Here is a 26846-nt window from a genome sequence, read left to right as displayed (position 1 = left end):
AGAATAGTGTTGGAAGCATAGTATCAACAATGCTGTCCAAAGATTAGCCCTGTTGAACAGAAAGATAAAGGCCCATTTACACTAGACGATTATCGCAAAAAAATCGCTAATCGGCAATCGTTTTAACGATAATCGGTGCGCGTAAATGTGCGCCCATAGTCTGCTTTTCGGCTGATCGTTAAAATCAGTCCAACATAAAAATCGTCACTCATTTTTATCAGTAGTGCTCTATGGGGAGTGCTGATAACATTCCCCCATGGAGAACAAAGGATCTGAGCGCAGATAATAGCCTTGGGCTATTAGCTGTGTTCAGGGAAGGCTTTATTTCCATACATAATTGGTATTTAAGTAGCTGAGTAGCTACTTAAATACCAATTAATTTTTATGCAAAATGATCGCTCAAAGCTGTCGCTCAGGGTGCGTTCACACGAGCGCATAAACGGCGCATTTTTGTGCCCAATCGTATAAACGTGACCATCTGAGGCGTTGGTTTCCAATGTATTCGTTCCCACGGGCGATTTTACGGCGCGTAAAAACGGCAACCCGAAAAAAAAACGGAACATATGCGACCGAAATACGTGCCAACGCATATTCGATGGCCGAAAAGATAGTTTGCAAAGTAGGAACAAACGAAAATACGCTTTCTAGCTCTGGTCATGATCGCCGAAAAACGTTCTTTCCAGTGATTAAACGCTGCGCACGTGGGAATGTAAATACGCCTACGCTCGTGTGACCTCGCCCTCAGACTGTCGTTTGAGCGATCTTTGAGCAATTATCTGCTCGTGAAAATGGGCCTTACATCACGTAACATAACACACAGCTCATCTTTAAGGGATTAACACCCTCCTAATATCAATGTGGTCAATTGGAAGCACAGCATTAAGACTCTAATCACCAGCTTTCTATTATGTATTCTCGCTCTCCTGTATCACTATCTCAGTCTCTACACGCGACCAATGGCAATTTGTTAAATAGTCCTTAATGTTGCACTTCATTATACAACAAGCCTATTGCTTGACTAAATACATCCCTAGTGGTGTACACTCCTAATACTTGTGTTGAGGCTGGCCTCACTTACAGTCAGGCATGTGGGAGTCCTCTCTACTACCAGTTCAGGCTAGTCCAAGGGCAGAAATGCGACTCTACCATGGTTCCTTTAGATCATTGCCGCAGTCCAGTTTGTTCCATCAAGTTGGGGCTGTATCACGGCCACTCTCTCTCAGTCAGTTTCAAGCAGCAGACATCCCCTGCTTCCTCAGCTCAGACCCCACTGTCCTCTTCAGTCAGTTCCTTCTTCACACAGTCTCTGGTCTCTGCTACTGTTCCTCTCTTACAGACTACTGCACATCTCTTGGCAGCATCCCAGCAGCACCTCAGCTTATTGACACAATCTCTTCACTCTACTGTCACACAACAGAAATTGTCCCTTAATACAGCCAGGGCTCTAGCCACCGGAAAGTTCCCAATGAGCATGTTGAGTCCAGTTAGGAGTGGCCATCAGGGTGAAGCTCAGTACACCTTGGGCATTGCAACACCTTCAGTTATTTCAAAGGTAGCAAAACCCCTTAGAGGTGACTCTCTTACCATATACTGTAAGGAAATGGGTTTGGTAAGGTTACAGTATGTTCTCATTAGAGATTGGGTCTTGGGTTTGCTCTCAGTTTTTTCAGTAAAGGACCGTCGCTCAAAATTCACTTAAACGAATGAAAGTGAATGATTATCGTTACATCTAAATGCGAACTAACGACTAAATGACTAACGAGAATTGAGCTTCGTTTCTGTCTGCATAAGAATCATTGGCAGCTCAATCACTTTTGGCTACATTTAAACACTCCCACTCAGTGTTCCATATAGAATGTGAAGCACAGGACGGGAAGTGAACGATTCTCAATGAGCGCTAACGATTTCGAGTGAATTAGCGCTGACGTCACTTACTCGTGCACTCGTTCGAATGAGAATCAGCTCGTGTAAAAGGGGCATTACTTTTGATAAGCCCTTTGTAAAGCAAGTGTGCAGTTAGCATTTCATTGTATGTTTTTAATCTTTTCAAATTACACAGAAGTGAATGAGATGATGTTATCATAGCTTCATACATTGCTCCTCCATGACTTATTTTATATAGGTAGGAAAATTCTTACAGTGAATGATGACCAATGTCTTTAAGATATTATTATTATGTCAAGAAAATGCAAGGCTTTGGTCACAAAATACTAAAGAGCAAATAAAAAAAGGTGTGAATGAGCATCATTGTATGCCTAATATTGTGCCACCAGGATATTAAAAACATTTGCTAAATATAGTGTAGCTCCCACCTCATGCCACCAAGGAAGCTCTGGTCATCAACATAATGTAAAGGAAAACATGACTCATTAGATCAGGCCACCTTCTTCCATTGCTCCATGGTCCAGTTTTGATACTCACATGCCCATTATAGGTACTTTCAGCAGTGGACAGGGGTCAGCAGGAGCACCGTAACCAGTCTACGCTTACATAGCCCCATACTCATTACGCTGTGATGATCTGTGTGATCTGACATCATTCTATCACAGCCAGTACTAACTTTTCAAGCAATTTGTGCTACAGTAACTTTTCCCTGGGCTTAGACCAGATTGGCTATCCGTCACTACCCATGCACATCAGTAATTCTTGGGCACTCATGAACCTGTTGTTGGCTCACCAGTTGCCCTCCTTGGGCCACTTATGAGAGATATTAACCACTACATACTGGGAACACCCTACAAGGCTTGATGTTTTGGAGATGCGCTGACTGTCGTCTAGCCATCACAATTTAGTCCTTGTCACTCAGATCCTTACAGTTGCCCATTTTCCTTTTCCTAACACTTCAACTTCAAGAAGTGAATGATCACTTGCCTAATACTGTGCTTCCCTAAAAATAAGACACTGTCTTATACAAATTTTTGCCTCAAAAGATGCACTGTGTCTTATAATACTTACCTAGCAACCGGCGTTTGGTTCCCTCATGCTTTACTCCTTTGCTGCTGCACGTTACCGTTTCCTCCTGCACGCCCACAGAGCAGTTCTTTCTGGTAGCGGGGCTTGAATACCCTGCCTCCAGGAAGCTAATGCTCTGATTGGTTAATCGAGTGCCACATCAGCCAATGAGAGCAAGTGCTCGATTAACCAATAACAGCCATTCATTGAATGATATCATTGAATGGCTGTGATTGTTTAATCAAGCGCCAGCTTTCATTGGCTGACGCAGAGCTCGATCAACCAATCAGAGCATTAGCTTGCTGGAGGGGGGGTATTCAAGCCCCGCTACCAGGAAGAACTGCTCTGTCGGCGTGCAGGAAGACAAGGAAGCCTGCAGCAACGCCGCAGTCGAGCGCGAGGGACCTGTACATCGGCTGCTAGGTGAGTATTGTTTTTGAAAACTAAAACTCAGTAAGGATGGCTTCACAAAGGCGTAAGCATATTTAGGGCTTCATTTGTGCAATGCTCGTTAAGTTTTTGAGCTTCTGTGTGTATTTTAGCTTATTTTTTATGCACATGCCCTGCGTATTTGTGCATGCCAAAAAAACATGCAAGCTTCATTAGATTCCAATGGCCAGTTAAGTTTAATATGAGCCAAAATAGGACATGCTGTGGGTTATTTTGCGCGATCAACATGCATGCACACAAAGTTTTTGCACGCATAATACACAGTGCAAATACATTTGTGCGAATAAGCCCTAAATTGAATTTAACACGGGCACTTGCAATTTCCATGTGGATGCAAACACCTCACATTACTTCAGGGACGTAGCAATCCTCTGGTGTGGCTTTCAATGGGAAACATTGCACTCGCGTGCACCTTGCAATGTTTTTGCTGGCCATATTGAAAACAATGGGCAAGGTGTTCCGAGGGAACACACAAAGATAGGACATCCCCAATTGTTCCCCGCACCGCAATGCGATTCGAGAAAAAAATTGCTCCTGTATATGACCCCATTCAAAAGAATGGCATATTCGTTCAAGATTTGAGCATCTCACAACGCAAAAATCTGGCACGATTTCTTTGGCCATGTGAAAGTGGCCTAAGGACAGCTTCAGATTAACATGTTTTTCTCCCCTTATCCGGCCGTGATAATCATGGTCGCATAACGAGACAAAACTACTGTTTTCAATGAATTTCAGTGGTTCAGTTTACACTAGCTCTTTTCTTGCCCATTAATTGTACATCTGAGAAAAGATAGAATCCTTTCTGCACAGAGTGAATATTACATGCCGGAAAATGTTCGGCAACACCTATCTTCCCGCGTTTTATTTCAAGCTCCTACATTCTGGAGCGGAGTTTGAATGGCCAGTGAAGGCAAAGAAATTCCCCCTGTTCAGGCACAATTTTGCTCCGTACCGGCGAGCGCAGTTGAGCCTATGGTCGTCTGTTTTCGCCCTCAGGGTGATAAGTAAAATATGAAAGCTATCCCCATCCCAGTAATCAACAAGGCTTGTGCACATACTGCAATAGTCCTTGAATGAACATCAGCATAGTTCCCTAGCAATGTGCTCCGGGGTGAAGTGCGGGGTTATACGAGTCACTCTCGCTGCATGATAAATGGCTTATATTATATGACTACCATACAAATTTTCCTTTCATAAATTATTAAGTTGTTTTGCATCCGATAGCTGGAGGCATAATTTGAGAAGCCAAATGCTTTACTGAGATAAAGAAATCTTAAAATGCATCTTTCTCGTAAGTAAGTAAATGGAACAGGCTATGAGGTGTATGCATAGAAACATAAGCCCTACGCTGTTATGTATAAAATGCATTGAGTTGATCATCCATCTGCCATTGAAGAGGTTAAACCACCAATAGCTTGCAGTGGCCCTGCGTCGCCATGGAAACTAAGGGCCGGCGTGAGATACAGTTAAAGCAGCAGCCAGTGGGTAATAAATTCTGTTTAAAAAGTGATTTTTTCTGTCACCCCATCTGCTGATGTAAACATCATTAAAAACAAATGACGGTAGCTCAATGAGGTCCCTTCTCCTCCTGGCAAAAGAGGAAATTATTGGAGAGAAATATAAAAAAGAACGCTGCAAAATCTGGGCCCGTTCCAGATAACTACTAAAATATTTACTAAGTTAAAAAAGGCAAAGCTTTAAATATACATAGGATGTGCTAGAAATGAGGCAGAGTAGCGATATTGTGAACCATGCAGTGCTACAAATTTGTAACAGCTGCCTAATATGGGAGCCAGTAGGCCATTGGTGTAGTAGCTCATGATCTACCGGTAGACCCAGAGTCGAAATGAGGGGCATCTAGTGCAGATGGTTGTCTGGAGCTCGGGGGAGGGCAATTCATGGTATAAAAAACAATGTTCTGCTTTGAGGTTTTTTCTGATGAGTTTTTCTCTATAACATATGAACATTAAAGGGGTTGTACTAGAATCACAAGTTATTCCCTATCCATGAGATAGAGCATGACTTGCTGATTGGTAAGAGTCTCACTTCTGAGACCCCCGCTGATCTTGAGAACAGGGGTTCCATGTCCTAACTGTCCTGTCACTGTCTGGTCACTTCATCCTCCCACAGTGGTATCAGAATGAATGGAGCATTGGACGAGCATGTACAGTCCCCTTTCCATTCATTTTAATGGGGCTGACTGAAATACGCAAGGGCTATCTCCGACAGTCCCATTGAGGATGAATGGAGCTGTGGTGCACTTGTGCAAGTGGTGCTCAGTTCACTCTTCTTCTCACTGCGGGGGGTGCATTAAACCCGAATTAGGAGTATGGTGGACACAGGACACCTGTTCCCTGGATCAGTGGGCGTCTCATCAGACCCCCACGATTAGCAAGTTAAGATCTATTCTGTGGATTGGAGGTTACTCGTGATTCTGGTACAACCTCATTAAGGATAGGAGGGAATGGAGCAACAAGACACAATTAAATGGCTTGTCTAGTGGTGGAAAGATATCATAGATAAGTAGGCTGTATTAAAATAACAAAGCAACTTATACTCACCTTACTGATGTCCTGATGAGTCCAATTTTGGAGATCAGCAGGAGTCTTAGCAGTGAGACCCCCATGGAAATAGCAAGTTTTTCCCTATCCAATGGATAGGGAATAACTTTTAATTTTGGTACAACCCATTTCAGTGGCTCCACTTGAAGTAGTCACATGATATAATTACTGGACCACAGTGACTATTATTCAATGACACCACTGGATAATATGCTGTCTCGACAATGATTACACCAAATGGTCTAATTTCGACATTCAGATTATTCTAAATTCCCTTTAACCAATTATCTTTCACAAATATTTTTGTCCTGGATACCCAGAGCCTTCTAAAAAAAATGTCTAAAAAATTGCTAACTGCACATTCTATTCCCTTGCTGGTAATTTTACTTTTTACACTTTCAGCTATTTTAATTAGAAAGTGTTATTAAAACTAAATAATATAACAGTAACATAGCACAATATATTCCTGAACTTTCAACATGGCCAAACCACCAAGCCATAGTAATAATAATGTTCCCATCAACAACTAATATGTGGTGATAAGGACAGTAATAGAACATCCCAATTTGCCCTGTAAAATTTTATATATCTGGGATTACTGTTCAACTTCTAAAACATCAGTGTCCATGCTTCACAAGATCAAATATTTATCGCTAACAGCCAGTACACCAAGTACTACATTTTAAGATAGTCATTAAGTGACACATAAAAAGCCAAACTGTAAAACCAGTGTTGTTCAACATTTTTATAAATGATCTGGAGAAGGGAATTGATGGGAAACTGATCAAGTTTGCAGACGACACAAAGCTAGGAGGGAGCTAACACTAGGGAAGAGAGGTTTCAAAAAGATCTAGAAAAGCTTGAACAACTAACAGAATGGTATTTAAGAAGGAGAAATGCAAAGTCCTACATCTGGACAATAAAAATGAAAAAAAGCACATACAGAATGGAAGGAATTGAGCTAAGCAGCAGCACATGTGAAAAAGACCTGGGTATACTAATAGATCATAGACTGAACATGAGTCTACAATGTGATGTAGCTGCCAAAAAGGCAAACACAATTCTGGGATGTATTAGGAGAAGCATAGAGTCTAGATCACATGAGGTAATTATCCCTCTCTACTCTTCCTTGGTCAGACTTCATCTGGAATACTGTTTCCAGTTCTTGGCACCTCAATTTAACGAAGACATAGACAAAGTGAAGCAAGTTCAGAGAAGAGTTGCCAGGATGGTGAGCAGTCTGTAAATCATGTCCTATGAGGAACGGTTAAAGGATCTGGGAATATTTAGCCTGCAAAAAAGAAGGCTGAGAGGAGACTTAATAGCTGTCTACAAATATCTGAAGGGCTGTCACAGTGCAGAGGGATCAGCCCTATTCTCATCTGTACAAAGAAAGACTAGAAGCAATGGGATGAAACTGAAAGGGAGAAGACACAGATTACATATTAGACAGTGAGGGTGATCAATGAGTGGAACAGCTTACGACGGGGGTTCGTGAGTTCTCCTTCAATGATAGTCTTCAAACAGAGTCTGGACAGGCATCTGTTTGGGATGATTTAGTGACCCTGCATTGAGCAGGGGGCTGGACCCGATGAACATGGAGGTTCCTTCCAACTCTACCATTCTATGATGTTTATAAAGTCTTAATACTGCATCCACAGGGGTCTATAGGACTCTATATTATCTATGTATGCCTCACATATCATATCAAGGCAGGTAGAATTTTTTTCTTCTTCTGTTGAACTTAGCAAAATATTGAATGCATCAAAATAAAATTGTGCTATATTGGACATGTCTTAGGGAGCTGTTCTTTTCTAAAACCATTCCTTTCAGGGGAGAATTTCTCCTTAACTATGAGTTAACCCATTATAGAAAGTGATAGCTTATCACTAGGATATGCCTGATCATTGGTAGGGCTTCAACTCCTGGAACCCACACTCATCTTAACGATGTACTGGCCGCAGTGTAAGGTGGATACGAATTATGATTTTAATACTGCGCTGTTTTGTTTGAATGCTACTGTCACTTTAAAGGGGTGCAGGAGCAGGAGAACAGGACCCTGAGCAGGAAGAAGCAGGACGTTGGTTGAGTTCAGGAGCAGCTATATAGGGGACAGAGGTAAGAGTTGGTTGATGTTGTAGGGACGCTGTGATTGTCCTACAGATAGATCCTCCTTCAGTGATGGGGAAGGGGGCATTGAATACTGAATTCAGAGTTCCCTAGTTCCCCACTAATTCTCATGTGTCATTTAGGGTTGAAAAACGAACGGGCTTATGCGCAACTACATTCGCCACTGTGGAGCATAGTTGTGCATGAACGTTGTTTTTTTTTTCGCCAGCCAGTCAAACTCTGCACCATAGCATAGAGGTTTGAAAAAAACAGCGAGGAAAAAGCTCCTGCCCTATCTTTCCCGAATGTAGTTATCATGGCCATATAATGGGTCAAAAACACATCCATATGTTTAAGCCCTTATAGTGATACTTGCCAATCTTCCTGGAATATCATGGAAAATCTCCAACAACGTTGATCTTATCTGTCAAAGAGCCATTCCCGGCTAACTGAGTGGAAAGAATAGCAGGCATACAGACATGCCTTCAGGCTGTCTTGGCAAACTTAATGGCACATCCCAGGAACCGGATATGAAATTTCGCTATATTACCACTATATTACTGCTAGTGTGGAATACCAGAACTGCTCTTGTTAATTATTATCATGTGTTATATGGTATGAGAGACTAAGCTATCCCAGACTCTGGGACTTTAATATGTAGTGCAGCAAGGGCATCTCCAGTTAGTTATCTGCGAAGTCCCTGGGCCATGGCAGCCAAGAGGACCTACTTCTAAATTCTCACGAACTAGTGTGGCCAGAACTGGGTCATGAGTCCCTGATGTCCCATCTGCCTACACTCAAGGAAAAGGGAATCATGACCTCACTTACAGGGCTCAGTCTGGCGCTCCCTGCTCTAGAGTCAGGAGTCGGACCGTTCTATTCCAGACCCGGCCAACATCAACCCAGAAAACTGGGGCAGCTCCAAACCCATTGTCTGCATACTGTAGTAATGCAGTACACAGAGGGGGCTGTAGAGGGCTGCAGACAGGACTTCTGGTGCGAGGGTTAACACAAAGGGGTGGAGCAGGAACTAGAAAAGGGCCAGTTCCTGCCAAAATCAGGTCAGGAGAGGACCAGCGCAGCAGAGCTGAGGTGCTGCAGGCTGGTGACCTAGCAAAGGCGAGAGTCCAACAGGAACAACAACCCTGGACTCACACCCAGTTGGCGTGCAATTGCACTTTGTATGGTATGAGTTATCTGTTTGATGTGTCATGAAATAAAGGCTGGCAGGAGCCAGATAAAGAAATCCACATCTCCAGAGTTTCTACACGTGTAGTGCGCCATTTCCATGTAAGACAGGTCAGCGATCCCGAGGTGAGTGACCCCAACTTGCTTACAATACTGTTACAGCAGCATGGGTTTTATTTTTAGGATCGGTGGGTATCCTGGCAGAAAGACACTCACTGATCTGAAAATGATGGCATTTCCCATCTTTCCAAACCAGTTTAATATGGCATTGCACCATTGGCCTTTATAGTATGACCTAATAATTGCTGTATTTTGTTCTTTCCATAGCAGAAGCCTGCTGTAGTATTTGTAAGAAGATTCCAATCTGTAATGCATGGTTTGATATCAATGATATATAACTAAATGTAGACTTGCACAACACGTTACACATTAGCAACAATTACACACATGGATGGAGCTTATAAGTCCATAAGCTTCACTACAAGCACCAGAACATTATAAACTAAGGGTTGAGAGTAGAGGTGAAGAGTCTTTGTGCAAAGTTTTTTAAGTAATTCCCCACTAATTCTCATGTGTCATTTAGGGCAAACAATGTGCAAAAAATCAGGATAGCGCTTCCAGAGCAGACAGGTCTATCGTATTATAGCCGTACTAATAACTTCATATAGCACTCACCCGGTGCTCAGTGAAGATCCTATTTATGGGATCCCCACTCACACCCCTTATCCGGATAGTCTTTCAGTATGAAGTGCTTCTAGTTCCCTGATGTCCTGCTGGGCCAGTCAGCTGGGGAGCCGCGCATATCCTCCGTCTCTTAGCTAGAGAGCCGCTCAAAAATGTCAGTGTAAAGTGAAAATGGATCCGCGCTCCAGGAACTGACACATTCAATCCTCCTTTTAACAAGTTTAATCCGTACCTCTTGCACAACGCATTTCGTCCTTCTCTCAGGACTTTTTCAAGTGCATCAATACATTAAAAACACAATCTATTTATAATGAATTACACATACCTTCTCCCCGTGCGGTCTGCTCCGTCCTGTGCCTCCTCCAGCGTCCTGCGGCGTCACGCCCCCCCTGTGTGTGTCACATGACCTGGATCACATGATGTCGTGACGTCACATGATCGGGCACTGCTCCTGGTATGGGAGAGAGTCTAGACGGGCAGGAGGATTGAATGTGTCAGTTCCTGGAGCGCGGATCCATTTTCACTTTACACTGACATTTAGGGCAAAAACGCTTGGGCTTCTGTGCAACTACATTCGCCACTATGGAGCATAGTTGTGCATGAAAGAGGTTGGTTTTTTTTCGCCAGCCAGTCAAACTCTGCACCATAGCGCAGAGGTCTGAAAAAAAAGCGAGGAGAAAGCTCCTGCCCTATCTTTCCCGCACATAGGTATCACGGCCATATAATGGGACAAAAACACATCCATGTGTTTAGGCCCTTATAATCATACATGCCCATTTTCCTGGAATATCATGGAAACTTCTTGAAAAATATCACTTTTCCTCATTGCTGCGCTAGTACTGTAGCTGAAAGTCTAGTCAGAAGACGTAGCTCTGTGTGGACCATCCTCCCCAGCAGGTGGCCTTGCTGTGTCCCCCACAATTTTCACCTGCTCTCCTGATAATAGTTGTCTGCTTCTCAGGGCTTAAACAGATGGGCGTGTTTTAGTCCCGTTATGCAGCTGTGCAAATCATGGCCACATAACGGAACGAAACGAAAGCATTGATCTCAATGGTTTTGTTTCTACTATTGGGACTCTTGAGCGTTAAGAGTATGTAAATAAGACATGCCCTATCTTCCTCGCATGTAGTTAATACAGACCTGTCTTCTAGCTTTTTTTTTCAAACTTACATGCATTGGCGCAAAGTTTGAATAGTCCAAAAAACAAAAGGAAAATCCAGTTCATGCATTAATACGCTCTGTAGTGAACTTGTGTGAACAGGTTTTGGATTTGCATACAGGAGGGTCTACACTGGGGTCTGCACACAGGGGGGAACTAATTCAGGATCTATATACAAAGGGACTGGTCTTGGGTCTGCAATACAGGTGAGAACTGGTCTGGGGTCTGTACAAAAGGTTGAGCTAAGCCTCCTACTATTGTACGGGCTGTGCTGTTTCTACTCAAAGGGGACCACAAATGATACTAGCCAGTGAAATATGTGTCTATAGAACTGCTTCTTACTGAAATTCCTAGTTCATAGAGCCATGTACAAATGTTTTTCTTTCCTCTAGTAAATACGGTGGTGTGAAATGCAAAAGTGAAAAAACAAATCTGTGACCACGCTGAGTGTACCGCATTGTTAAATCTCCCTGAAGCAGGTTTCAAAAGTTGGCAAGCATTCTTATAATACAAGTGTTTTCTTAAGTAATCACATTTATTTATATAGCACATATGCAGCGTCCGAGTAGCGGGTCACGGCCTAGGAGACAGTGGGGAAGAGTTTGGTCCTTGTCACGGTGGCTCTACAGTCCCCCACCCGGAGGCTAACCGGTGACACGTCCAAGGGCCGAGGGCAGTTTAATAAATGGGAAACCCAATAATGGATTCCCTTAGTCTCTTATGTCATGCGTGAAGCCACCGTTTCTTCTGCCACGGGCAAATTCCTGGATGGCAGAGTAAACTCACCCTCGCGCGGCCTTCGTGGGGGAATTCTTGGTTGTCAGAGTAAATCCACACAAGATTCTTTTTAAGACACAGCCCCCGGAAACGGACGGGCGACTTGTCGCTTTACTTGAAGTAACTTGATCACAACTGCAGAATACACACCAGCAGGAAAACAGTGCAAACACGTCAAAGTGGTGTGACAGGGAGGACTCACAGGTGAAAAAAAGAAACCATAGTCACTTTATCTATAGGTCCTGATCCCGGCAACAAACTCTCTTCTCTCCAACACTCTACCAGTCAACACTCACATTTGGAAAAACAGGGTAGGCTGCATGGCAAAACCTCATTCTTTCATATCTCCTGGGTTCAGCAGGTCCAGGGTAGGCTGTAGATTCCTTTCAGCCTCTTCCATTATGGGCCACACAGGCTGAAGGTGCCTGCGTGGTCCTCTTGCGCTCTCCAGAACAGAACTCTTTCAAACCTCTTCACGTCTGGACTCTGGACTCCCTTGCACACACCTTCCATTCACACATATAATACAAGGTCACATGACAAACAAACAGATACATTTTCCAAACAGTCAGCTCCCATACCAGACAGTTGGCCCTTTCAGTGCTACAGCTATGCAATACACATCATTCATGCAACACAGAAGACACTGTCATCACATAGACAAATGCATGCATACAGTTATGGAGGGGCCCCATTGTACCAGGCCACTACACATACATACTACATCACATGATACTGGGTTCTGCCCCAACTGGGGCTCAAATTCTATATTCACCAAACTGTATGTTTTTGGAGTGTAGGAGGAAACCTATGCAAATACAAGGAGCACATACAAATACTATGCAGTTGCTGCTGAGAACCCCAGCATTGCAAGGCAATAATGCTAACCACTGAGCTGAAAATTGCGACCATATGAAGCATTGGATTCCAATGCATCAGTTCACATGGGCGATTTTTGGGTGCGTAAAATCATCCGGCCAGAAAAAAAAGAACATATGGAGCGCATTTCGGCTGGCTGCTTTTACATTGACCGGAAAAGATAGGTCTGGACTAGAGATGAGCGAACGCGTTCGTCCGAGCTTGATATTCGTGCGAATATTAGGGTGTTCGGGATGTTCGTTATTCGTAACGAACACCATGCGGTGTTCTGGTTACTTTCACTTCCTTCCCTGAGACGTTAGCGCGCTTTTCTGGCCAATTAAAAGACAGGGAAGGCATTACAACTTCCCCCTGCAACGTTTAAGCCCTATACCACCCCCCTGCTGTGAGTGGCTGGCGAGATCAGGTGTTCGCCTAATATAAAAGTCGGCCCCTCCCGCGGCTCGCCTCAGATGCGGTGTGAGTTAGATGAGGGACAGTGCTGTTTATACTGGAGCTGCTGTAGGGAAAGAATTGGTAGTTAGTGTAGGCTTCAAGACCCCCCAAAGGTCCTTATTAGGGCCACTGATAGCTGTGTGTTGGCTGCTGTTAGCAGTGGGATTTTTTTTTTTCTCAAAATCGCCTCTGCAGACCGTTGCACCTGGCATTAGGGACAGAAGTGCTGCATAGGCAGGGAGAGTGTTAGGAGTGAGTGTAGCCTTCAAGAACCTCAACGGTCCTTTCTAGGGCCATATTTATCCGTGTGCAGTACTGTCCAGGCTGCTGTTAGCTGTGCTGCATTTTTTTTGGGCTTCTCAAAATCGCCTCTGCAGAGCATTGCACCCTCCATTGATACTGCAGGGAAAAAATTGTATAGGCAGGGCCACAACACAGTTATTATTCATAGAATATACGCAGTGCTGCCTGTTGGTGGGAAAAAACTGAAAACAAATCTATTTGTCCAGCCTCTGTCCGTCCTAAGGGCGGTGGACACGTGTGAGCTGCGTGAAGAACAGTGCTAAATCATACGCACCCAGCTACGCTTTACTGCTGGCTTCGCCATTTGCTTTCCTTAATTGGGAAAAAAAATACCTGCTCTGCCAGAGTTATAATAACTCTGCTACCCTCACGTTCTGTGACACATAAGCAGGGACACAGCACAGTTATTAAACTTCTCATGTTCATAGAATATACGCAGTGCTGCCTTTTGGTGGGAAAAAACTGAAAACAAATCTATTTGTCCAGCCTCTGTCCGTCCTTACGGGCGGTGGAGACGTGTGAGCTGCGTGAAGAACAGTGCTAAATCATACGCACCCAGCTACGCTTTACTGCTGGCTTCGCCATTTGCTTTCCTTAATTGGGAAAAAAAATACCTGCTCTGCCAGAGTTATAATAACTCTGCTACCCTCACGTTCTGTGACACATAAGCAGGGACACAGCACAGTTATTAAACTTAGATAATTCATTCACTAGAGGCAGTGGGGCCTTTCGTTTTCAAAAAAGGGAAAAAATTATATTTGGCCTGCAGTCTTGCGCCAATTTATTTCCTGCCTGTGAAATCAAATCACTGGTAATACAGCATGCTGAGGGGTAGGGGTAGGCCTAGAGGACGTGGACGCGGCCGAGGACGCGGAGGGCCAAGTCAGGGTGTGGGCACAGGCCAAGCTCCTGATCCAGGTGTGTCGCAGCCGACTGCTGCGCGATTAGGAGAGAGGCACGTTTCTGGCGTCCCCACATTCATCGCCCAATTAATGGGTCCACGCGGGAGACGGTTATTAGAAAATGAGCAGTGTGAGCAGGTCCTGTCCTGGATGGCAGAAAGTGCTTCGAGCAACCTATCGTCTACCCGCAGTTCTGCGCCGTCCACTGCTGCCAATCCGAATCCTCTGTCTGCTGCTCCTCCTTCCTCCCAGCCTCCTCACTCCACTACAATAACACCTGCTCAGGAGCGGGAGCACTCCCAGGAACTGTTCTCGGGCCCCTGCTTAGATTGGGCAGCAGCGGTTCCTCTCCCACCAGAGGAGTTTATCGTCACTGATGCCCAACCATTCGAAAGTTCCCGGGGTCCGGGGGAAGAGGCTGGGGACTTCCGCCAACTGTCTCAACAACTTTCTGTGAGTGAGGAGGACGATGACGATCAGACACAGTTGTCTTGCAGTGAGGTAGTAGTAAGGGCAGTAAGTCCCAGGGAGCAGCGCACAGAGGATTCGGAGGAAGAGCAGCAGGACGATGAGGTGACTGACCCCACCTGGTGTGCAACGCTTACTCAGGAGGACAGGTCTTCAGAGGGGGAGTCAAGGGCATCAGCAGGGCAGGTTGCAAGAGGCAGTGCAGTGGCCAGGGGTAGAGGCAGGGCCAGACCGAATAATCCACCAAGTGTTTCCCAAAGCGCCCCCTCGCGCCATGCCACCCTGCGGAGGCCGAGGTGCTCTAAGGTCTGGCAGTTTTTCACAGAGACGCCTGACGACCGACGAACAGTGGTGTGCAACCTTTGTCGCGCAAAGCTCAGCCGGGGAGCCAACACCAACAGCCTCACCACCACCACCATGCGCAGACATATGATGGCCAAGCACCCCGCAAGGTGGGACAAAGGCCGTTCACCGCCTCCGGTTTGCACCCCTGCCTCTCCCCCTGTGCCCCAACCTGCCACTGAGATGCAACCCCCCTCTCAGGACACAGGCACTACCGCCTCATGGCCTGCACCCACACCCTCATCTCCGCTGTCCTCGGCCCCATCCAGCAGTGTAGTTCAGCGCACCGTTCAGCCGTCGCTTGCGCAAGTGTTCGAGCGCAAGCGCAAGTACGCCGCCACGCACCCGCACGCTCAAACGTTAACCGTCCGCATCGCAAAATTCATCAGCCTTGAGATGCTGCCGTATAGGGTTGTGGAAACGGAGTCCTTCAAAAGTATCATGGAGGCGGCAGCCCCGCGCTACTCAGTTCCCAGTCGCCACTACTTTTCCCGATGTGCCGTCCCAGCCCTGCACGACCACGTCTCCCGCAACATTGTGCGCGCCCTCACCAACGCGGTTACTGCCACGGTCCACTTAACTACGGACACGTGGACAAGCACAGGCGGGCAGGGCCACTACATCTCCCTGACGGCACATTGGGTGAATTTAGTGGAGGCTGGGACAGAGTCAGAGCCTGGGACCGCTCACGTCCTACCCACCCCCAGAATTGCGGGCCCCAGCTCGGTGCTGGTATCTGCGGAGGTGTATGCTTCCTCCACTAAAGCACCCTCCTCCTCCTCCTCCTTCTCTGTCTCACAATCAAGATGTGTTAGCAGCAGCATGTCGCCAGCAGTCGGTGTCGCGCGGTGTGGCAGCACAGCGGTGGGCAAGCGTCAGCAGGCCGTGCTGAAACTACTCAGCTTAGGCGATAAGAGGCACACGGCCCACGAACTGCTGCAGGGTCTGACACAGCAGACCGACCGCTGGCTTGCGCCGCTGAGCCTCCAACCGGGCATGGTCGTGTGTGACAACGGCCGTAACCTGGTGGCGGCTCTGCAGCTCGGCAGCCTCACGCACGTGCCATGCCTGGCCCACGTCTTTAATTTGGTGGTTCAGCGCTTTCTGAAAAGCTACCCACGCTTGTCAGACCTGCTCGTAAAGGCGCGCCGGCTCTGCGCACATTTCCGCAAGTCCCACACGGACGCTGCCACCCTGCGCACCCTGCAACATCACTTTAAGCTGCCAGTGCACCGACTGCTGTGCGACGTGCCCACACGGTGGAACTCTACGCTCCACATGTTGGCCAGGCTCTATGAACAACGGAGAGCTATAGTCGAATACCAACTCCAACATGGGCGGCGCAGTGGGAGTCAGCCTCCTCAATTCCTTTCAGAAGAGTGGGCCTGGTTGGCAGACATCTGCCATGTCCTTGGTAATTTTGAGGAGTCTACCCAGGTGGTGAGCGGCGATGCTACAATCATTAGCGTCACCATTCCTCTGCTATGCATCTTGAGAAATTCCCTGCAAACCATAAAGGCAGCTGCTTTGCGCTCGGAAACGGGGGCGGGGGAAGACAGTATGCCGCTGGATAGTCAGGGCACCCTCCTGTCTATTTCTCAGCGCGTACTGGAGGAGGAGCATGAGGAGGATGAGGAGGAGGGGGAAGAGACAGCTTGGGCCGCTGCTGACGGTACACCGGCTGATTGCCTGTCATCCTTTCAGCGTGTATGGCCTGAGGAGGAGGAGGAGGAGGAGGAGGATCCTGAAAGTGATCTTCCTAGTGAGGACAGCCATGTGTTGCGTACTGGTACCCTGGCACACATGGCTGACTTCATGTTAGGATGCCTTTCTCGTGACCCTCGCGTTGCACGCATTCTGGCCACGACGGATTACTGGGTGTACACACTGCTCGATCCACGGTATAAGGAGAACCTGCCCACTCTGATTCCCGAAGAGGAAAGGGGTTCGAGAGTGTTGCTATACCACAGGACCCTTGCGGACAAGCTGATGGTAAAATTCCCAGCCGACAGCGCTAGTGGCAGAAGGCGCAGTACCGAGGGCAAGGTAGCAGGGGATGTGCGTAGATCGAGCAGCATGTACATCCCAGGCAGTGCAACAGTCTTTAAGGGCCTGGCCAGCTTTATGGCTCCCCACCAAGACTGTGTCACCGCTCCCCAGTCACGGCTGAGTCGGCGGGAGCACTGTAAAAGGATGGTGAGGGAGTACGTAGCGGATCGCACGACCATCCTTGGTGACGCCTCTGCCCCCTACAACTACTGGGTGTCGAAGCTGGACACGTGGCCTGAACTCGCGCTGTATGCCCTGGAGGTGCTTGCTTGTCCTGCGGCTAGCGTCTTGTCGGAAAGGGTGTTTAGTGCGGCTGGGGGAATCATCACAGATAAGCGTAGCCGCTTGTCAACCGACAGTGCCGACAGGCTAACACTCATCAAGATGAACAAAGGCTGGATTTCCCCAGACTTCTGTTCTCCACCAGCGGACAGCAGCGATACGTAAGCAATACGTAGGCTGCACCCGCGGATGGAAGCTACGTTCTCTCTCACCATCCAAAACGGGGACATTTCTGCTTCATCAATCTGTGTCTAATATTCCTCCTCCTCCTCCTCCTGCTCCTCCTCCTGAAACCTCACGTAATCACGCTGAACGGGCAATTTTTCTTAGGGCCACAAGGCTCAGTCAAATAATTTTTCAGAACAATTTTTAAAAGTTTCAAAGCGCTTAAAAGCATTGGAACTTTAACTTGAACCAATTTTTCGTTACACTGGGCTGCCTCCAGGCCTAGTTACCACTTAAGCCACATTAACCAAAGCGATTAATGTGTTTCACCTGCCCTCTTGGCTGGCCATGGCCAATTTTTGGGATGTACATTAGTACTGTTGATACAGCAATTTTTGTGGGCCCTCGCCTACAGTGTAATCAAATTAATTTTTAGCCCACCTGCATTACAGCTGACGTAACCTCAGCTGTGTTGGGCAATGCAATGGGATATTTTTGTGTACCGCCGGTGGGTTCCAGGGAGCCACCCATGCTGTAGGTGCACACAGAGTTTTTAATACATCTGTACACTTCTAAAGAACCCCAGTCTGACTGGGGCATGCAGTGTGGGCCGAAGCCCACCTGTATTACGTACAACATTACTACCTCAGCTGTGTTGGGCAATGCAATGGGATATTTCTATGTACCGCCGGTGGCTTCCTGGCACCCACCCAGGCAGTGGGTCCACAGGGAGTTTAACCTACATGTGTCCACTTGTAAAGAACCCCAGTCTGACTGGGGCATGCAGTGTGGGCCGAAGCCCACCTGCATTAAGCATGACATTACTACCTCAGCTGTGTTGGGCAATGCAATGGGATATTTTTGTGTACCGCCGGTGGGTTCCAGGGAGCCACCCATGCTGTAGGTGCACACGGAGTTTTTAATACATCTGTACACTTCTAAAGAACCCCAGTCTGACTGGGGCATGCAGTGTGGGCCGAAGCCCACCTGTATTACGCACAACATTACTACCTCAGCTGTGTTGGGCAATGCAATGGGATATTTCTATGTACCGCCGGTGGCTTCCTGGCACCCACCCAGGCAGTGGGTCCACAGGGAGTTTAACCTACATGTGTCCACTTGTAAAGAACCCCAGTCTGACTGGGCCATGCAGTGTGGGCCGAAGCCCACCTGCATTAAGCACGACATTACTACCTCAGCTGTGTTGGGCAATGCAATGGGATATTTTTGTGTACCGCCGGTGGGTTCCAGGGAGCCACCCATGCTGTAGGTGCACACGGAGTTTTTAATACATCTGTACACTTCTAAAGAACCCCAGTCTGACTGGGGCATGCAGTGTGGGCCGAAGCCCACCTGTATTACGCACAACATTACTACCTCAGCTGTGTTGGGCAATGCAATGGGATATTTCTATGTACCGCCGGTGACTTCCTGGCACCCACCCAGGCAGTGGGTCCACAGGGAGTTTAACCTACATGTGTCCACTTGTAAAGAACCCCAGTCTGACTGGGGCATGCAGTGTGGGCCGAAGCCCACCTGCATTAAGCACGACATTACTACCTCAGCTGTGTTGGGCAATGCAATGGGATATTTTTGTGTACCGCCGGTGGGTTCCAGGGAGCCACCCATGCTGTAGGTGCACACGGAGTTTTTAATACATCTGTACACTTCTAAAGAACCCCAGTCTGACTGGGGCATGCAGTGTGGGCCAAAGCCCACCTGTATTACGCACAACATTACTACCTCAGCTGTGTTGGGCAATGCAATGGGATATTTCTGTGTACCACCGGTGGGTTCCAGGGAGCCACCCATGCTGTGGGTCGACAGGGACTTCACAATAGGGAGTTGTACCTGCCTGTGTCTATGAATTAAAAAGCCCGGTCTGACTGGGGCATGCAGACACCTTGACAGAATGAATAGTGTGTGGCACATAGGTTCCCCATTGCTATGCCCACGTGTGCAGCTCCTGATGGCGGTGGCACAGGATTCTATTTCTCATTGCTTCTGTACAGCATTGTGGGCTATCACTCCGCCACTTTTAAAGAGGGTCGCTGCCTAGCCGTGCCAACCTCTGCAGTGTGTGCCTGCGGTCCCTCGTCATGGCAGACGCAATTCTAAATAGACATGAGCGTGGTGTGGCATGAGGGCAGCTGAAGGCTGCCCAGGGACACTTTGGTGTGCGCTGTGGGGGGGAGGGGGGGCGGTTGGTCAGCATGTAACCCAGGAGAAGTGTCAGTGGAGTGTCATGCAGGCAGTGATTGTGCTTTGTTGGAGGTAGTGTGGTGCTTAGCAAAGGTATGCCATGCTAATGAGCGCTTTTCAGAAGTAAAAGTTGTTGGGAGGGGGGGGCTCACTCTTGCCGCTATTGTGGCTTAATAGTGGGACCTGTGAACTTAGGATGCAGCCCAACATGTAGCCCCTCGCCTGCCCTATCCGTCACTGTGTCATTCCCATCACTTTCCTGAATTGCCCAGATTTTCACACATGAAAACCTTAGCGAGCATCGGCGAAATACAAAAATGTTCTGGTCGCCCATTGACTTCAATGGGGTTCGTTGTTCGAAACGAACCCTCGAGCATCACGGGAAGTTCGTTACGAATAACGAACACCCGAACATTTTGGTGTTCGCTCATCTCTAGTCTGGACCTATCTTTGACTGAAATATGACAGTCGGTCCCATAGTCTTCTATGGGAGCCTATGGGAGCTGCCAGAAAAGGGAGGTGGGAAGGAATTTAGCAGTGGCTCTGCTAAACTCCATCCCCCTCTCCGCCCCTTGCTGGCAAAGGAAGGGGGCGGTATGGGGCAGGAGATTAGCACACTAGCTCCCATCATCTCGCCCCCCTCCCCCCTTGTCGGCAGCTGGTAAGAGGCAAAAAGAGGGAGAGGGAAGGGGGAGGGAGTTTAGTAGAGCTAAACCTTTTTCCCCCGCCCGATGGTGTTCAAGGCTGCGGCGTATATGCGCCGCAACCCTGGCCATCTGAACGGGTGACAAAATGAGAGATGCAGCAGCGATGTTTAGTCGCGATGCAGCCGCAACATGTGCGACCGAAAATTGCATCGCCCGTGTGAAGGAGCCCTAAAGGTCATAGTATTCTCACCTTTGGGGCAGTAAAGAAGAACCAAGGATATAAAACCACAATGGGAACACATGTGGCTGTTATACGGCACCTGGGAAGAGGGGAGACAGCCATTCTTTGCTCCTTCAACATTAGCTAACACACATGTAATTAATCTTAGGATCATAGAGAAGTAATATTGTCAAATAAGCACTAAGCCCTCCTGTTCCAGATGGTTAAAGATGCGATGGGGCTTTAGGGCTCTATTACCTCTATGTACGATACATCCGAAGGAGGAACAAACTAGATCTGGGTTCTCTAGTCTTGGAATAAGGGATTCATGGTCAGAAAGCTTAGTACTTTGCAAAGTTCTGTAAAATATGAGTGCTCAATAAAATTCCCCAAAATGTCAAAGACCGAAATATTCCCAGAGTTGTCATCTGTTGTATTTCATGCTACTTTTAAGCTATGGAAAACTGATGTGATTTATGTATTTTTGTATTTACTTGTCCAGCCAAAACTATTCTCTCCACTTTGAGGCAGAAACAAATCCATTTCAAGGGCAGTTACTCTCTTTAAAACCATAAAAAGTTAGCACAGCCTGTTTTACAGTACGCTTTCAAACCCATAAAACCTTGTTCCGCTGTATGCATTAAGTTTGTACTGTACACGGCGTATACACACAGAAATAATTATGATTCTCTCTCTGAGAATAGAAGATTTAGAGGTGAGAAGTGTGATGAAGGATTGGTTTAACGCATTAATCCCTTTATTCGCAAAGTAAGCAGCAGGCTCCTTTTTTTCTCCTTCATATCAACCATATTTTAAGACTCCACTGCCGGTGTGGAGATATTTTCAGATACAGTCGACTCACAATATAAATCATTTTAACGACAATTTATTAAAAGGCAAATGAATTATTCTTGGATTTGATGGGTCTTTTTTATCGCCTATTTAACAGCTCTGATAAAACGTTCTCCTGCGTTGTGTTTTATCTGAGGTTTTATAGCGTCAGGTAATTTACGGGTTTTGCATTTTTAGGGTTCGTGGAGAAAAAAAAAAAAAGAAAAGATTACAATCTTCTTGATTCAGTCCCAGGAAATATGACCCTACTCTGAGCACTAAATGAATCTGAAACGCCTTGTGTCGACAAACTGCATGATACTGACTTTCAGTGGAAACCTTTCTGCGGTGAGTGACACATATATCAACTGTCTTTAATAATTCTTCATGGTCTATTATGCATTGCTAATGGAATGTTTAGCGGCCAATCACAGGATGCTTTAATAAAAAATAATAATGTACAAGTAGCACCGCTACTGTTATCGAGAGATGAGACAATAAATTTGCCCAGCATGAGACTTACAGCATTGCGTAGTTATAGATGTACTCATCATTACCAAAACCAAAGATAAATGTCAGTTGTCCGGAGCACAAACTGGCTCGTATCATGTCATGGGTGGAGAAATGCAACAAATGATTTAGAATACGATGCAGCAGAAGGGGAAACCAAAATATACATTTTTTTTTTTAAATTTAAGAACAAAGGAATAAAGATGAGCAATGGAATAATGTAGATTAAGCAATTGAACCTTTACTTAAAAATACCTAAAGCCCCTTTTACACACAATGATTAGTGCTCAAACTTCACTCAAAAGCCATCTGTTGAGCGATAATCGCGGCATGTAAATGTGCACTTTTCTGCCGAACGATGATTTTATGTTTGGCATAAAATCCATCTTTCGGCTGAAGAGCTGATAGGAGGGATTTCACGCTGTGTTCCCCGTGGGGAGCGCTCACAACATTGTCTCAGCTGTCAGCCCTGCAGGAGAACAAAGGGAATGTATTCAGAGAACAGACCACCCGCTGGTCTCTGAATATAGCTCCTGGCGGCTCACATGCATTAATAAGTTACTAATTGGCATAAGTACCAATTAGTAGTTTATGCAAAATGATCACTCAAAAGCCATCTTTTGAGCGATCATTTTTGTGTGCAAATGGGCCTTTTGGGCAACATGGAAATATCGCACACGGAACCCACTCAAATTATCTCAGCAGTTTATGATACATCCCAAATTTCCTAGGTGCAGTTAGTGTCTTCTGCAACAGGCCTATTGACTGACTATATCCCTGTTGGTGTGAAAACCTAGTGTTCATGTTAAGACCAGTCTCACCTATGGTTTGTCAAGCTGGGGATGCAGCTTCTATGGATCCCAGTCATCCAAAACATTGCTTGGGGAATTGAGAATGCTCCTCTCCACTTCCGCTCTTGGGTTAGTTTGGGTCCCGCCTCCAGCTCCCCTGAATGAAGCAGTCCTGTGGCTGTGTTCCTTCAGCAACCCCTTGTCCTCTGGTCTGGTGCCCTTTTCCTTTGTAGCTTGTCAGGCAGCAGTTCCTCTTTTATGACCAGACCTCAGCCAGTCAGTAAGCATTCACTCAGTTATGTGGTGCCAAAATGTGGTGCACATTTTGTCAGATGCCATGATTTTGGCACAATTTTTGGTGCATTTTGCAGTCAATCTCCATAGCAACTTTTTCCCCCCCCTTTAGGGAAAACTCTTACAATCATACCTTAAACTCCACCATATAAATGGAAACCAGGTCAAATTGTGTATATTTGTCAGCACTTGCAAAATAAAGCTGAACTTTGCATTGTTCAAATGACAACATCCAGCATCCTCTGCAGCCTTCCCCTTATCTTCCTCCCTATAACGAAGCACAATTTGTGCATAATTAACACACATAATTAATTTGCTGTAGGCATTTGCATTGGGCCCCCTAGTGGAGCATTATATTACTGTGTATTCACAGTTAGGAAATGTGGCTCAATGCTGATGCTTGGGCAGTCATCAAGCCTTCACAGCTATGTCCAGCAAATTGAGTGACTCATTAGGGGGCGAGACGGCAACAACGAGATCTCCGCTCAGGGAGACGCTGGGACAAATGATCTTCTAATTTCCTTTGCGTGCTATGCGGAAGCATCTTGTGAAGTCTGTTAAATCTAACTCCTGAACTCTGTCTTCCGCTTCTGATGTTCTGGAGGAGTATAAAAGAGGTACTTATACCTTATGGAGACACAAACAGGTAACTATCCTATTGTGGAGTCACTAAGGAGCACTGTTAGGGTGCGGGCAGACGAGCGTAGGCGTATTTACGTTCGCACGAGCGCAACGTATAATCGCCCGAGAGAACGTTTTTCACCGATCATGACCAGAGCTAGAAAGCGTATTTTCGTTTGTTCCTACTTTGCAAACTATCTTTTCGGCCATCGAATATGCGTTGGCGCGTATTTCGGTCGCATATGTTCCGTTTTTTTTTTGGGTTGCCGTTTTTACGCGCCGTAAAATCGCCCATGTGAACGAATACATTCGAAACCATTGCCTCAGATGGTCACGTATATACGTTTGGTCACAAAAACGCGCCGTTTATGCGCTCGTCTGCCCGCACCCTTACTTTGTGAGGACATAGAGGGCACTATTATATCATTATATTTGGGGGCACTGAGGTCACACAGTTACATTATGAGGGGAACAAAAAGGGCACTATTATATTATGGGGCACAAAGAGGGCACAATTACATTAAGAGGGCACAAAGGGACATTATCATATTGTTTAATGAGCAGTGAGAGGAACACTGCAGGAGATAATGAGCCTGAGGCTGAACAAACTCCACAGAGAAGTCAGCAGAGAGAAGCTCCTGAGCCTAGAGCCACAAGGGTAAAAGGCCTCAGGAAGAAGCATCAGACACCAGGTACAAGAGGGGAAGAGGGTGTCCTATTACTTAACATCCATTGGACAGGTTGTTCTGTTACCTAATTACAATGAGAAGAATTCTTTTTACCCAAGATTGTGAGAAGAGAGGGTTATATCACCTAATGTCAAAGTGGAGGGGGGTCCTATTGCTAAATTGAGAAGGGCTTATAATGTGTAAGTCACTGTGAAGATCTTAGAAGATAATCTTGGGAAGGTGGTGGTGGTGGGGGGGGGGGGGGGACACTCATGAAATCTTTGTCCTGGGCCTATTAATGTGTTAAAACAGCTTCACCTGTAGGTACCTCCAGCAACAATTATAATTGTACTAGAGCGAATGGAGAACCTAAACTAAATTTGTTCTCAGTTATTAACTGAGAAATGTTCACTTTGTAGGCAATCCCTACGATTTTGTTTTTTTGCAAAACATTATGGAACACACATGTTATGGACAGTGATGGCAACTCTAAAATGGCCGATTAAAACAGAAGCATTCAGTAATGACAGCATGAGGAGTTATGGGGGGTCAGTAGTATTTCATACTGTTATTTCTCAATGAGAATGCCTGAAGGTTTCCTCCTAATATAATTAGTGGCAGAGTTCCCCAAGGTAACCACCAGGTCATTCTTGCACTGTTTTCCCAAAAATTCTAATGCTAAATGTATGTTTCCTAACAACTAGTGCATATTTCATGGCATTCATGATTGATACAGTAGTTTGTGGCGAGGGAAAACATTGCAAACGTATGCTGGGATAGATCAGAAGAGCAGCTATGACTTTTTCAACCGCCTCTCGCCATTTCCCAGGAGCAGCTGAGCTACCGCTAAAAAGCCGTAGTGTAGACTTCATGATCTGACACACCTTTTGTATTAGCAGAATGACTGGAGAGGAACATTACATGTAGTGTGATCCTCTAATTTTATCATAAATGTCTTGCTTAAATACTAGCTCCTAGGATATACGTACAGTATTTTTCCAGATTCCATATCTGTAGAGTGGGACACCAAAAGTAGCCTCCCACCCCTTCACTACACTTATGAAGGGAGTGGTCATTGACATAGACACTATGGGGGGAATTTATGTAATACAAGAAATCTGGTTTCTTGCAATAAAAACTTGCAAATTGTTGTACATTTATCCACAGGATAGGTGATAAGACATTGATCGCTGAGGGTCTGACTGCTGGGGCCCACAAGGAGCAGGAGAATGGTGCCCCCTAAATCCCTCTATGGAGTGGTGGTGCACATTGTTCATTTCTTCGTTCACTTCTAGGTATGGAGGGAGGTAGCTGAGCGCATTGCCCAGCTATCTGCATATATAGGGATTGCAGCGGTGTTCACACATACGCATTACAGCTCCATTCACTAAGAGGATTTGAGGCGCCTCTGATGCCAATGAGCAGGAGAAGGAAGGAGCTGGGCTATGCCAAACAGAAAATCGCATGCCCGACAAGCAACGTGGTACCATTTAATTAGAGAGGAACCAATGCTGAGTTCCATATAATGGAGGTGCAGAAGCGCCATAGGGTGGGGGTGGGGGTGGGAGGCTGGAGGGACAGTAAATTTAGGTGACCAACGCTGGATAGAGGTATGTGTGTGGGAGGGGGCGGGGGACTGGAATACATCACTGCTAACATATAAGAACCATGCATTATGGTTTGGGACAGGATTATGGCTACTATATGATGGTTTTTTGATTTGTCTTGTCGGAAGAAGCTATAGATATGGTTCATTGTCTGCTCCTTGCACATGTTCAATTAATTTGTCACCACCTCGATGATCATAAACTTTAACCAGTAAGGCACGTTGAGTCAATGTGAGAGTCATAGCACTGTAGTCAATCTGAATAACACATTGATAGAATCCTTTCACCCGCTGTATTATATACAACATACCATTCATGCAACGCCAACTATTTCTCTATTGCCAACACTTGGTACTATTTTTTTTTCAAGAAATCTAAACCCCATACCCCACTGAGTATACACGCCAACTTTTATTGGGTTCTCCCCCATAGTTCTTTTGTTAAAGACCTATTAACACCTCTAGTTTAATTATAATCACTCTCTATATGTATCTATTTTCTGGGAGTGGGCCCTGTTCATTTTATTTATGCTCCTGCAGCCCCCATAATCAAAGAAAACCAGAAAATAGTCCATAATATGCAGAAGACTTTAGAATATATTTTTTAATTAGTAAAAAGTATTAGTGATGCATTCACTTTGAGGCCTTAGTCAGACGGGCGTTTTTTCGCGCGATTTGCGGATCGCATGACGGATGCGCATCCGCAAATCGCGTGACCGGTGCCCGAAAATCGCCTGAAAAATCTGCTCCT

Source organism: Eleutherodactylus coqui, chromosome 1 (genome assembly GCF_035609145.1).
Source record: "Eleutherodactylus coqui strain aEleCoq1 chromosome 1, aEleCoq1.hap1, whole genome shotgun sequence".
NCBI classification, from domain to species: domain Eukaryota; kingdom Metazoa; phylum Chordata; class Amphibia; order Anura; family Eleutherodactylidae; genus Eleutherodactylus; species Eleutherodactylus coqui.
Note: the sequence above shows the minus strand (reverse complement) of the source record.